We start from the raw sequence: 15,096 nt of genomic DNA on the forward strand, positions 1-15,096 counted from the left end.
GTGGCCAGCATATCTACTCTATACTGTAGATGGTGAGGGTATTTGGAAAACGTCCACATCTATTACAGTCATAAATATTTTTCAGGATGTACAGTGTGATATTTTTCAATTAAATGAGGCCAAATCCAAGCTTAGAAAAAGCCAAACAAAAAGCTATCTCCAAAGCACACACATTTCTTTTGAGAAGCATATGCCATGGCCTTTGTTCATAGATTCTATTATCCAGGAGCCTTGTTTGGGTTGGATATTTTGCTCTACTTTATTAATTTTGGCAAGAATGTTACAATCTGCAGTGACTCCCAGAGGTCCTGCTGCTTTCATCCTCCATCTTTAATTAGAAAATTAAAATGAAAAAAAGAAATTAAAACCAAGCAGTGATTAAACTCTTTTTGCTCTGGGACATTTTTGCCAGTTAAGTAAAATGAGTAAAAAAATTATGGCATTGAGTTTGTTTTTCAGATTGAAAAAAATACTTGTTTACCACTGTTTTATTTTCTTGCTTAATGAACTGATAATTTAAGGATGCTTAGTTGTGCCTGAAGAGACAGTGCCACACATGAGGCTGCTCAAATGGGTGGACAAAGCCAATGGGGAAGAATGGATGGCAGTTGTTTTTTCTATAAAAAGAAATTAATTTTGTATTTTTGTAATTAACACTAGTAAAACATTAAAAAATAAAGAACCAAATATTTAAGGAGGGCATTCTTTTTGAGAGTGAATATTTTTAAATGGAAATGAAATACTTTCACAGATACTATTATCACTTCAAATATCAAAGCAAATATCCCTCTTAATTTAAATGCTTATATTCCTATTCAGGAGTTTATGCTTTATAAAGCACAGTTTAACTCAATACACATTTAATGATACCTAAAATATACTAATAACTGTGTTTATTGCTGAGAAAACTAAAAGAATAAGACAACTGCTTTCAAAAAGTTTATAGTTTTTATCTTTCAGGATTTGGTCTGGAAAAGAGATATTATCCTAGGAATTTCTAACAGAAAGACTTTAATATAAGAACATGGTATAAAATGAAAGAGCTGAAGAAGCTAAACAGGGGTTAATGAGGCAACCTGGATTAGTGAAAACAGGAAGCTACTGTACCTATAGGAGACCAATGTGAAGGTGTTTTCAGCAAGAGGTAGGCCCATGGAGGCAGAAGTGATTTCATGGGGGTAGAGACGCAGGGGAGACACGGGAATTGCCAGAGACACCTGGTCACTGGAGGAATAAAAAACAGAAATGTTCTGGTTTCAGTCTGTTTTTCTTTCTAGTCTCTTATCAGTGCCTCTCAGGAAGCCAGCTGGTAAGGGAACCTAGGAAATGTAGTTTCCATACAGAGCAGAGAGGAAGGACAGAATAGGCCAAACAGGCAAATAATCTCAGAAATCGTTGAGTAGAACAGGAAAATATGTAAAAGAGGTAATTTCAATAAACTGTGGTAAATACAACAAAGGATGATACTTAGACTCTTTGAGAGTGCATAGGAGGGCCACTGAATGATGCCTTGTCAGTGATGGGTAGTTCATGGTAGGTTTCACAGAGGTGGATACAACTTGTTGGGTCCTGAAGAATAGGAGATGAAAGGAGGCAAACAGAGGGAGCAGGAGACTTTGGTGACAGATAAAAGTTGTTCCAAGCAGAAGGGACCACAAATAAAATGCCTTGAAAAAAATATATAACAATACTTTTTTTGGAGATCAGAGAAGATTAAAAATGTGGTTGGAGAGGAAGAATTAAGAGGTAGTTTATAAAATGTGGGGTTTACCTGGAAAGCAATGGTGAGTCATCAAGAATTTAAGAAATATGAGATGATGAGGTTTGAAATATTGGCATATTTGGCACATAGAATGTGAGGGATTGATATGCAGCAAAATCCATTCTGATTTATTGGGTTTTACTTTTTTCTCTGAAATATACATGAATTTAATTTCATTATGCAAGAAAAATAAATTCTATTAATTAGGGCTTATTTGATGGGAGTAGAAAGTAGAAAAAATTGTACATGGGGATGAACTGTGTTAATGCCTAGCTTTTTCTTTCTTGCCTACCTATTGGTCATCAATGCTAGGAGCCACCGGGGCCCCGCTTATATAGGAGAGTTCCAAACTGCTTATATATGGAGTTCCAAACCACAAACTTAGAAATCATCTTTATAAACATGACTGTAAGTTTGAGAATATGTTTGTATGTATGGTATACAGGTGTGAGTGAGAGAGAGAGAGAAAACAAGAGCTAGAGGCCACTTACACGTATCAGTACAAATACTAAAGGGTGAGCTTATTGAGCATCATTATAAATTATTAAAGCATCACATAAGTTAAAATGCATTAGTATTTAATCAAGTAAATATTGAGGCTTTGCATATGCAATAGTGTAGAATATTAGGCTATAGATACAATAATAAAGGATCTAGATTTCAATCGCTTATTTCCCCCTCTCGAAATGAGTTTTAAATTTTCTCAGAGTATGGAGCACTCCTAGACAAGAATGACAAAAATCAAATAGACTTTGGTTTAGGAAGGCACAATTGGGATTATAGTTACCATAGCAACCAGAACAATGTGCCTATATCTAAAATACATTTTTATAAACAGTTTTTGATCCACATCTGGATCATTCAGGATGCATATACACTAAGATTATAGAAATTTACTTTATAGAATTACATCATTCACTGTTACAAGAGAATGACCCAATTGTCTTTACTAATGATGAAAATATACTTTTTTTTTTTATTAAATTCACAACTCTGTAGATTCCAAAACTGGTTGCAGTGAATTTCTGTGAAATATAAAGGATTCATTATTTTTCTTTCTTAATCATCATCTTAGTACTTTATCTGCCTTTTGTGGTGGGTGGGAATCTAATCCTTTTACAATTTGTTTTATCTTGATGACTTTTCCCAACCATTTTTAGCTGAGTATTATTTTTTCTTTTAAAATACTATTATGTTTTGTTTTTTGTTATATAGCTGTACATTTTTATTGTATACAATGCATAAAATGCAAGAAAGTATACAGGAGATGATGAAAATCCTTTAATCTGAGCATCCAGGTAGTACTCTCAAATATATAGCAAATTTAATGCAGGTTTCTGTATTTGTATGAGTGTGTGTTGTATGCATGCATAGAAAAAATGGATAGACATTGTGCATCTTTGCCTTTTTTCTTTTAGAAAATTTGTATTATAATTCCTATCAGTCTATATTTTATCACTTAATATTTTATTATGATAATTTCTCGTGTCATTCTAATTCTTTAAAAATTTCACTTTTAGTGATTTCCTAACATTCAGTCATCTGAGTGTACCATAATTTGTTCAGCTATCTTTCTGTCATTGGGCATACACATCAATTTAAATGTTTGGGGATCATTATAAACAGAACTAATACACTTCAGCATAATCTTTGAGTATATACTTTAACTTCTATAAGTAGAATTACTGGGTTACTCAGTTTACTATGGTGTTAAAACAATCATTATTTATTTTCCAACTGTCACACTTTGCTAATAACTCTTGGTTTCAACTCACCTAGGTCCTATGACTTTTCTGGTTGATTCTTTCTCAGGATCTGACTAAGAAATGCTTCCAGACAACTAGTAGATGAGATTGCAGCCAGAGCCATGTAACTTTCATTGTTCCAGATAACTTCTTAAGGTGTCTTTCTGTTAAAATGTGTGGATTTCCTCAACTTCTTTCCAGGTTAATCTAAGCCATCTCAAATGGTGCATTCCAAGGGTAATACAAAAAAGAGAATATGATGAGAAAGGATATCTAGAGAAAATCTTATATATTCATCTCCAGGCCATTTGTGTTATCTTCTAGACATTATCTAAATAAAAAACCTTCCCATTTCTTCCATATCAAGAGACCATATAAAAGGCATAATCTTGGAGTCATACAGCTGGAAAAACATAAAGGCACGACTCTAAAGACTGATGGGACCCATCTCTCTGGAACTAATCTCCAAGGAATAAGATACTCTGATTCTTATGAAAGTCTGTTTTAACTATGCAATACGTTCTTCTTCCCTAAAGTTCTCACTTTAAGATAAAAACTCGAATATTTCTTTTACAAATTAAATGTACAGTCTTTTCTTTTTGTCTTCAGTATTAATGAGAAAATTTGGAAATGCTGCATAAAAATAATTTATTATAAGCATAGAGACATTTCTGTAGGCTGTCATGTGATTTTTTTTTTTTAAATCTATGTAGGTTAAATACTATAGACTATCTGAAAGCTATCAAGCCAGTTTTAAGAGCAAAGCAAGGCTAGGTTAATTTTAGCCCAGTTTGCTTTTAGAGATAATATTTCCACATGAATTTAAGCCCTTAATTTTTACCTTTTAAGCCCTTATGTCTTGAATCTAGAAAGCCAGACCTATATCCTTAAATAAGATTGTCCTTTCTCATATTTTATTCTCTACCTACTTTCTTAGAGACGAGGAAATATTGCAGATTTAAAGTTTGATATTTGTTGGTAATTATCCCTTTAGTATTGTCAACTCTGTTCTAAAACTGTATATTAGAAAGAAAAAGTAGTTAGGTTTCTCCTAAAAATGAGGTTTTTTTTGGAATCCTATAGAAATTTAGAAGGCCAATCACAGTTTAAACCACATTTTCAGAAACATTTTTAACTTGATGTTCACCATAAAAAAAAATTATTTCTCTGGGATAATTTTTCTATTTTTATTATGATTTCTTGTGGGAACAAGCCTCGATAAAACCTTGCCCCCATCATAGAATTATCTGTATGACCATTGACTTAACAAGGGGTGTATTCCTTGTTTCTTATACCATTTCTACAAGTTTTTTGAAATATTTGGACAGTTCAAATAATAAGAGCTACAGATTCCTCTGATACTGTAATTGATGTCAAATTTGTTTCAGAAATTCCAAATATTTTGAAGTGAGGCTGAGTATCTTCTCACCACTGTGTTCTAACTGCTCAGACTATATACTGAGTAACAAATCATAGCCACTTTTGCGACAGAAAAAATATATTATGCTGCCAAAATAGAATAAGATAACTGAAAAATCCTGTGATGATATACAATGGGCTGAGAAAGAGTGGGACTAAGAACTAAATCTACTAATGACTAATTGCATAATCTATGACGGTCAGCTGTTCTAGTCTCGAATGAAGCCATTTTCTAGTCCAGGTCTTTTGAGAAGAAGCAAAGATAGGATTAAACATGCAGAGATTTCATTAGAGGAAATATCTATGTGAAAGAAAGTATAGAGGAACTCAGGAGAGCTAAGAAAAGCCATCAGACTATGACACAAGTCTGACCCCTGGTAAAGAAGGGCTTTAGAAGCGTCCTGAACTGTCAGCCATCTAGTCTAAGGAGTCATTGAGCTTAAGTCTGTCAATAAAGGAGTGCTGAATCTTCTAGGAGCGTTTCATTTTTAGAATTTCCATTGCACTCAGCCATTGGCCAGGAGCAGTCCACAAGTGGTTTGTTCTCATGGCAAATCAAGCAATGGATTTCACAGCACAATAGCTGGTGCCCTTGGTCAAATGTGATCCTTGCACTAGGAGTGTGTAAGGTACAGTCTCTGTCTTCCACAATTGCAATACCTGTATAAAGTGTATGTGTCTGTGCATGTGTAAGCATGCATTCAAATGCCAGAACAAGGCAACAACCACCTATTATAAGAACTTCAAAAAAATGGGCTGCACTAGCTACTCTAAACAGTGGACTCTGAAGTACATATAGAATGGCTTAAACATAACAGAAGTGTATTTCTTGTCATGTAAAGCATGAATGCTCTTAATTGGTGGGGACCTGTCCATCAAGTGGCTACTTAGGGATCCAGTCTTCTTCTGTGTTTATCTCATGGTTTCAAGGTCTCAGCACTTGTTTCTACCAAGCTTGCTGAAGGAAAAAAGGATAAAAGATAGCACATAAGAGAGTACAGTGGACTAAGCCTGGAAGTGAAGCATTGCACCTCCTCACATATTCCATTTTCTAGAAAGCTGAATCAGAACCACATTCAGTACAGGAGCTGGGAAGTGAAGTCAAGTGTAGGCCCAGAAGGAAAAAGGAAACAGATTTGCTTTGCAGCTAACAGTCGTGGTCACTTTATAAACATGTAGTTCTGTGATCTAGATTAATTCACAGAAGTTTTAAGGACTTTACTGACATGTAAAATGGACAAAATTATGCTAATCTGTCTACTTCAAAAAGATACTCCACAAAGATCAGGTATAATAAGGGATACAGTGAGATTTTCTGAATTTTCTAAATTATTTTATGCAACTGCAGAGTGATATTCTTGCTGAGATAAATTCTTGAGTTGACTATTTGATTATACCTCATTACTTCATAGTCATGTGTTTTGTGTGCTAGACCTATTCATTCAAGAGCCTACATATGTCCTCTATGTGCCAGTGCTTGAGATCAAATCCAGCCTGGTTCCTGTTCTCGTGATCATGGGTGGTGCTTTTAAGAGAGTGCATGAGTGGAGGGATAGAGGAATAATGTTGTTCTTTACATTAGCAGGTGAAAGTTGAGGAGACAGGTGTGAAAATGTAGGGCTAGGATTGGAGGAGAGACTTTCAGCCTGAGCAGGAAAGATACATTGGAGCTTCAGAGAGGAAATCTTTCATGATATTGAAAAAGTGCTGCTGAAGCCCAATTGGTGGCTGTTGGGAGATGACTTAGGATGGATTTGGAATAAAGAAGGCAGTGGCCGTTGCCCATCACAAGGCATATGAATTATCTGTGAAGTGCAATGAGACACCTTATGAAATCTTTACATCCAAATTTCTTGTATTGTTCAGATTTGAGCAATATTATCTTGGATGAAGGTATTTTAACACATATTTTAATAAATAAATGTAGATCACAAATTTTAAAATAAAATAACTCAGCCAAAAAAGCAAAAGCATCATCGGTTTAGGAGAGTCTTAGTAAATTTTAGAAAAAGCTTTTGACTATACTCTGCCTTAGTTCTCAGCTCTACCATAGTCCTGCACAGGATTACTAGGTTTGATGCTGTTGTAGCCCAATGATTTCTTATCTGATAATTACCATAGAAGTTGAATCAGCCATGATAGTTGTGGCAGAGATTGTAGCATTCAACAAATTTCCACATATTCCTCTACATTTCTCAGTCTCCCTTGTGGTTATGTTAGGGTTATGTAGCTAATTATAATGCATGAACTCTAAGTCAATGACATGTTATTTCTGGACCAAGTTATAAGCTCTACATACCCTCTTCTTCCCTTCTATGACCCTGGAGGCTAGAGGCTGATAGGACAGCTTCACAAGTTGGTGCAGCTTTCCAGAGCCTAGGCCCTTGAATGTCTATGTGAGCACAGGCTACGAACCCCTCTCCCATTTGACATGTATGGGATGTGTAGTGTAAAAAACAAATTTTGTTGCATTGAACCACTGAAAAATTTGGGTTAGCTTTTTACTGTAGCATAACCTACATATCTCATCTAAAATGTGTGGCATGCTTTAACATCTCTAATAATAAGAAGAAAAGAGGACCAAGGACCTTCTCTTTATAGGAAGTAAAAACAGTCTAATAATACTGAGACATATACCTAAAATAATAATAAACTTCAGAAAAAAAATTGGGAAAATAATAAATTTGGCAAGGTATATTTAAAATAGCTACCACCCAAGTCCCTCCTTTGACTTCATTCATGTATTTGTTTATTTAAAGGCAAAAAAAAATTACATTCAGTGAAATACAAAGGTCTTAGGGCATAATTTAGTGAATTTTAATGAATATATACACCTGCATAACCAACTCCCAGTCAACGCATAGGATATTTCCACCACCCAGAAAGTTCCCCTGAGCCCCTTCCCAGTCAGTGCCAATCATCGTAGGTAACTAACTCTGTTCTAGTCTCCAGAGGATAGAATAAATGGAATTGTATATTGTATATTCTTTAGCGTGTAGAGTCTTTCCTTTGACATAATGTTTTCACAATTCATGGATGTTGTTATATCATCAATTTGCTCCTTTCTTAGTAAGCATTGCATGAATATTCTACAAGTTGTTTATCCATCCTCAGGTGGACATTTGGGTTGTTTGCAGTTTGGGTTAGTATGAATAAAGCTGCTATAAACATTCTTATATAATTCTTTTAGTGAACATATGTTTTCATTTCTCACGGTTAAAGATCTGCTTGTGGAATTACTGAGTCATATACTCAGTGAATGTCTAACTTCATAAGAAAGTGCCAAATAGTTACTCACAGGAGTTGTATCACTTTATCACTTTATACTTCCAACAGTAACACATAAGATTTCCTGTTGCTCCCTCTAACTCACTGCTTCACAGGCATCCTACCAAAGTTTCTATGCTTTTTTTTTTTTCTAGTGTCTAATATTTTTATTTTTCTTTGGGGTTTCTTTTTTGTTATAGGTTGTTTAGAATTATGTTGTTTCATTTCCAAATATTTGGGTCTTGTCTGATTTCTTGTTTTTACTTATTTATAATTTAGTTAGGGTGTGGTCAGAAAATATTCCATAAGATTTAATCTTTTGTGTTGAGTTTTATTTTATTACCCAGGATGTATACTCTATTTTGCTGAGCATATCATGTTCAACTGTTGAGCATAATACTCTAAATTTATCAATTATCAAAATCATTTATATATTTATTGATTTTTGGGGAGGCTAGTTTTGCAAATGCTGAGAAAAAGTTAAAATTTCTATTATTGAGGAATTATCTATTTCTCATTTTAATCTGGCTGTTTTCTGTGATTGTTATGTCTTCCTGATGAGTTGAACTGTTTATCAATAGTAAATTTTTCCCTTCTATCTTTGGTAATGATCCTTGTTTTGAAAGCTACTTTTGCTGACTCTACTTACTGTTTGCATGTAATATCTTTGTGCAGTCCTTTACTCTCAATCAATCTGTGGTTTACATTTAAGATGTTGTCTTAAGACAGAATTACTTTGATACTTGTTTGTCTGATTTGACAATCTATAGCTTTTATAGGAAATGCTTAATTCATTCACATTTTATGTAATTACTTATATAGTTAGATTTAAACTTTTTACCTATTTATTATTTTCTGTCCCTTCAATTATTTTTGCTCTGTTTTTCCTCTCCTGCATTGGGTTGGTTGGAATATCTTTTAGAAATGCATTTTGTAACTAGCTCTTTAGCCAGTCTTTTGGTTCTTTGTAGTTTATAAGCAGCTGCTCTAGAGATCATGATATATATCCTTAATTTATCAATGCGCAATTGGAATTATTACTGAAAAACTTTACATAAAACATAAGTACTACAAAACAGTAACAATCCATTTACCATCATCCCTTATGCTGTGGTCAAATGTTTTGATTCTACAACTGTAATAACCCTCAAAAAACAACTTTATTGGTTTTGCTTTAAACAATCATTTGTCTTTTAAAGAGAAAAATAATCTTCTATATTTACTCACACAAATATAGATGTTAGAGATCCATGCCTCTGTCCTGAATTTTGCCTAAACTTCCTTTAGTATTTCTTGTGGCGAAGGTTTGTTTATCTCCGTGGAGCCCGAGGACCCATAGGGAACCCTCCCACAAACTTCAGTAGTACCATCTGCAGTGCGCTCTCTGATTCAACACCCTGGCCAACCAAATCCTATCACATTAGCAACACCAGACTCCAGGATCTGTCTTCTCAACTTTGTGGCACTGCTGTGTTCTGGGGCTCTCCCTCTCTCCACCATTGCCAGGAAAACATTTCCAGGAAGAAATTCAAAGAAACAGAAAATACTCATTTTGTTCTTCCCTAAAAATCATGGTCCTGAACTGTGTATTATCCAATGCCTGAAATATTTCCTTCATATGAATTGAGCACTTTTATTGTTGTTTACACCAGCTGGGCAAGCCCAGTATCACTTTCTCTATTATGGCTAGAGAGAATGTTGCACTTTAATTTTAGATGATTGTATTTAATGTTTTATTTCTTTTCATAAAATAGCTCCTTTTGGTAACTTCTTGAAAAATATCAGGAATGGGAAAACAACTGAGAAAAGGAGGAACAGTCAGTTTTTGACAGGTGTTTAAAGGCCAACTCGAAGAATAATTTTGCAAATTTCTTTTAAACAAAAGCTGCACATGGAAGAACTAATATTCAAGGGACAGGCCAAGAATTGTTATTAATGTACATTCTCTCCTAAACGTTTATTGCTGCAGCATCACTTCTGCTTGGTATGGATGCTTTCCATTGTAGTTCATTAGCAATCAGCAGTTATTCTTTGGCTCTAGTGTTTACAAACTATAATTCATTATGCTCTTATCTTTTATTTATAAGGTAGTGTCACATGAAAGAAGTAAATTGTGCATTATTTTTCATTGGGGAGTTCTGTATACTAGAGTGTATTAACACTGTCAGTGTTAGTGTTTTTGTTTAAATGCATTCTTTCAGGACTCTTGAAAGAGCAAGGTCCTACACTCTGAAAAAGGCAAATCTTTTTTTTCTGAGTGCCTGCTACGTACAGTGTTTCTACACACCCCAGTCTATTTTGCTGATACTTAAAAGGATACTTGAGTAGCATTTAAAACAAGCCACTCTCACTCCAAAAATCATGTCTTAATTTTCGACGTTTGAAGATGATTTTTTTAATAGATACCAACACAACTCAAAAATGTGTGGTATTGTTAAGTCAAGATTCTAATAACAACAATAGATTTCTATTAGATGAAATAGAATTTAACCTATATAGTATTTTAAAATGTTTGTTAGCATAGAATATAGAGTGGTATAGTAAAAAGTTCATAGAACCAGAAGTCAGAATTCATACAATGTATACGAATTTAAGCAGGTTTTTCAATTTTTAGAACTGTTTCTTCATCCACTAAGAAGGCAATGCTATCATCTGTCTTGATTACATCACAGTGCTTTTGTCAGCATGATGAGAAATATGTGAAGTGCTCTAGTAGCTGAGTGCCATGGTTCTCATAGAAGAGAAACAACAGGATTTTTCTTCTGGTCTGTGCTCATTATTGATTTACTAAGTTGCCTTAAGAAAGAATTTAGCTCTGTTTCCCAAATCTTAATGACTACAATACCTATTCTTTTTGAGTCACAGGGAAACAATTGATAGAGAGAAAGAGACATACAGACTATAAGCATAAGCTGTTTTCATGGACCTGAAAGTATTGTTATTGTTTTTTTTTTATAAAAGACACTTTGAAATGAGGCACACAGATATGTTCTAATTGTCTAATTATTCTGTATTTACCACAATGACGATTTCATATCTTATAATTACTCACTACATTTTAGTGCACCCATATTCATTATTCTATTTCTGTAACATCTTAGTGCTCAAATCAGTGGCATAATGTCCCTGAATGACAACCCTAATGGGATATTTAAATTTGTCCAAGTAAATATTTGTAAAAAATGCTGCAACCTCAAAATAATTTCCCTTTATACTGTATTTGTTGTTCAAAGTTTTTCTTTTTTCTCCGGGTAAATCTGCCTGCAACTAAAGACCAGACGAGGAGAGTTTCATATCCACTTCTTAAATACTGTTTACTGAAATGTCAATGAAGTGAGAATGAAAGGCTCTGCAGAAAGTTCCCTGAGCTGAGATATGATAATTTATCAAATCTACACTAAATCCCAGGTGGAGTCCAAGTTTATAACCTGGATTTAAATTACAGCACGGGTTTACTTTTTATCTTTCTGGATCTTTAGAAGTCACAGCTCTATCTGCGAAGTCTGTACTTGTGCAGTACATCATTTATGTCAACATTCATAGTTGGCTTACGAGATTGCACAATACAGGAGGGCTCTTTAGCAATAAAATCACTTCTCTTCTTGTGGAACGCAACCCCAATAGCCTACTTTTATTTTTTAAAATAAATTATTCATTTATTGGCTGCATTGGGTCTTTGTTGCTGCACATGGGCTTTCTCTAGTTGTAGCGAGCGGGGGCTACTCTTTGTGGAGGTGCGCAGGCTTCTCATTGCAGTGGCTTCTCTTGTTGCAGAGCATAGGCTCTAGGCACGTGGACTTCAGTAGATGCAGCATGTGGTCTCAGTAGTTGTGGTTCATGGGCTCTAGACTGCAGGCTCAGTAGTGTGGTGCACGGGCTTAGTTGCTTGTGGCATGTGGGATCTTCCCAGAGCAGGGATCGAACCCATGTCCCTTGCATTGGCAGGCAGATTCTTAACCACTATGCCACAAGGGAAGTCCCTATTTTTAATTTGAAATCCTAGAACTGTATTGCTAAAACAGCTCAACAAAGATAGTCACTGCTCTAAGGAAGGAGCTAGAAGACTAAACTTTTGTCAGTAAGTAAACTCTTTCTTGGCTCTTTCATGGACTCCAGTGAAAACACTTAAGGATTCCTTCCAGTGTGCAAAACAAACTATTATCTTAGGCCAACAGGAGATGTTCTTCATTCTGTAGAAATCCAAAATGTTAGTACTAAAAGGGACTTGTGAAATCATCGAAGTTAATCTGCTTGGTTTACACAGGAGAAAACTAAGACCCCGATACAGGGAGGTTCTGACTGAAAAGCAAAGGTAACATCTGACAGAGCCAAGATGGTGCTGGTTCCAGTGTTCTCACTCCATCATGTTGCCACTCTTTGAATGAACATTACTGCTACCACGATAGAAAAGTAACATAGATCGGGAGCTGGCTGTGTGCTTTGTACTATGCTAAGTTGTTCATATTATGTCTTTTAACCACACTAAGACAAGGAGGGATTGCTATAGGCAGTTGGCAGATAATGAAACTGGGTCCCAGACAAATTCTATGCCATGATGAAAAAGATATGACGCTCAAGCAATCAGACCCTTTAAGCTTCCATTATTCCAGATAATGATCATTGCAATGTGAGTGAGTGAGTGAGTGTGTATGTATGTGTGTGCGTGTGTGTTTTAGGATCTGTGTAATGAGGCATAAAATGGTGATTACATGTTAATAAATTAGACAGTATTTCTACCCTTTTTCTGGAAACAGCTTCTATCAGTTGTCTACTGAGTTGACACACGGACAAATGTTCCCTCCTAAATCAGTGAAAACAGTATTATTTGTTTGAGAGTACTTTTAATTACAAAATAATTAAGATTATGAATTTAATTCAATTGTTTGGATGAGTGTATATCAATATTGAGCAAAGTTGCTGGTTCTTAATCCTCAACATCATTGAACACTTCCCTGTTTTATGTCTGGCAATATTCTAAGCCCTTTCCACATGTTGATTAATTTAATTCTTATAAACATCCTATATTAGGTATCATTTTATGGAAAAAAGAAAAAGCCTAACACAAAGAGAAAATAAGTAATTTGCTTAAAGTCTTAAAATGTGTGTGTATAGGAGCTTAGATTTAGGTCTAGGACATTTAGCTCTGAGCCTGTGTTCTTAAACACTAAGCCATATCACATCTATACAAACAATCAAAGTGTCTCACTGGTAAATGTAATGAAAAATCCCTTTTGTGATAATAACAAAGCACATAAAATGCTTAAGAATATTAATAAGGAATGAATGGGACATCTATAAAGAAAGTCACATTATACTTTGACATAAAAGTTATAGATTAATATAAAGACACAATCTTGAATGGGAAAACTAAATACTATATCTTGAAGATGTTAAGATGCTCTAAATTAGTTTATAGATACAGTGAACTTTCAGTCAAAATATCAATGGGTTTGGTTAATTGACTTGGAAATTTCCTCTGAAAGCAAATTTTGGGGAACACAAATGAAAAACTAAAATATTTTTTGATTAGGGCAAATCAGCCGTCATTAATTCTCCTATTTTATTATTAAACTGCAATACTGAATATAATATGGTACTGGTACCAGAAAAGACAAATGCCTTTTGACATTTTGAGTACCTGCCATTTGCAAGGCACTGTGATGAGTGTGGGAGATACATCTGGAAAAGAAAGGCAGGCATGGTCCATACTTTTATGGAGCTAGAGAGTAAAATGGCAGATCCAGACAAAAGAAAATGCAGTTACAATACAACATGTTAAGTGCTGTAAGAGGGGAAGTACTACATTTTCAGAGAGTTTATGAGGGATGTGTAACCTGGATTCAGTAATGCCTTTTGGAAGAAGCCATATTTAATCTGAGGTCTGAGGCTAAGTGGAAGTTACCCAAATGAAGGTGGATTCCCATGCTGAGATAGCCTGCTGGCAGATGGGGATATGATTCTGAAGCTTACAACAGAGATACAAACAATTAAAAACTGAACATCTGAGAAGAAGGTAGAAAAAAAAAAAGAGGAAAACCTAAGAAGGCACATATAGAGATGCAGGAGAAAATCCAGGGAGTGTATTATGTCTAAAACCAAGGGTAACATTTCTAGGTGGAAGTTTTCCACAAGCACCAAATAATACTGAAAATCAGGAAGATAAGAAATGAAAAATGTCCATAAGAAGCGGTAAGGAGAATATTGGCGCCTGGAGAATAGTATTTGCAGTGACGTCATGAAGTGGAAGAATAGACTGCAGGAGACTGAGAATAGATTTTTGTTTGAGGATGTGCAGATAAAAAATGTTGACAATGTATTCAAGAAGGTTTTCTGTAAAAGGAAAGCAAAATGACAGGGCAGAGGCCATACAGAAAATTTAATACAAAGGAGGTTTGTAACACAGGAGGGATTTGGGCAGGTATAGATGCTGCTGGGAAGGAGCCTGTGGAGAAAGGGCAGTAGGGCATCTAGAATAGCAAATTGACACTAATCCATTGAGTGCGAGAGACAGGCAGGGATCGGATAGGTCCAGAGTAAAGCTGGGGGAATAAATCTTGTACCAGAACACATCACTTTAGAAGAAGAAAGAAGAAAATGATGGGGGAGGAGGCATGGAATTTTGTGGAATTATGGCATAAAATTGAGCAAATTCTTTATCATTTTTTATTTGTTAAATAAGAAACCAGATTATCTGCCTAGTAACCAAAGAAGTTGGAGGAAAATGGAGTGAACACTATATAAATATAGACTGAAAAACTGAGTTCAGAGTGAGAAGATTGAGAATAAGCCATGCTCTACTCAAAGTGCTCACAATTAAGAAGAGAATGAAGTGAAAGAGCCAGTTTCAGCTAAATTGGGTACAAAAATCCCAAGGAGTGCCTACTGAAGCAAGGTTTGTCATCA

The sequence above is a fragment of the Hippopotamus amphibius genome, chromosome 2, assembly GCF_030028045.1.
Source record: "Hippopotamus amphibius kiboko isolate mHipAmp2 chromosome 2, mHipAmp2.hap2, whole genome shotgun sequence".
In the NCBI taxonomy this organism is placed as follows: domain Eukaryota; kingdom Metazoa; phylum Chordata; class Mammalia; order Artiodactyla; family Hippopotamidae; genus Hippopotamus; species Hippopotamus amphibius.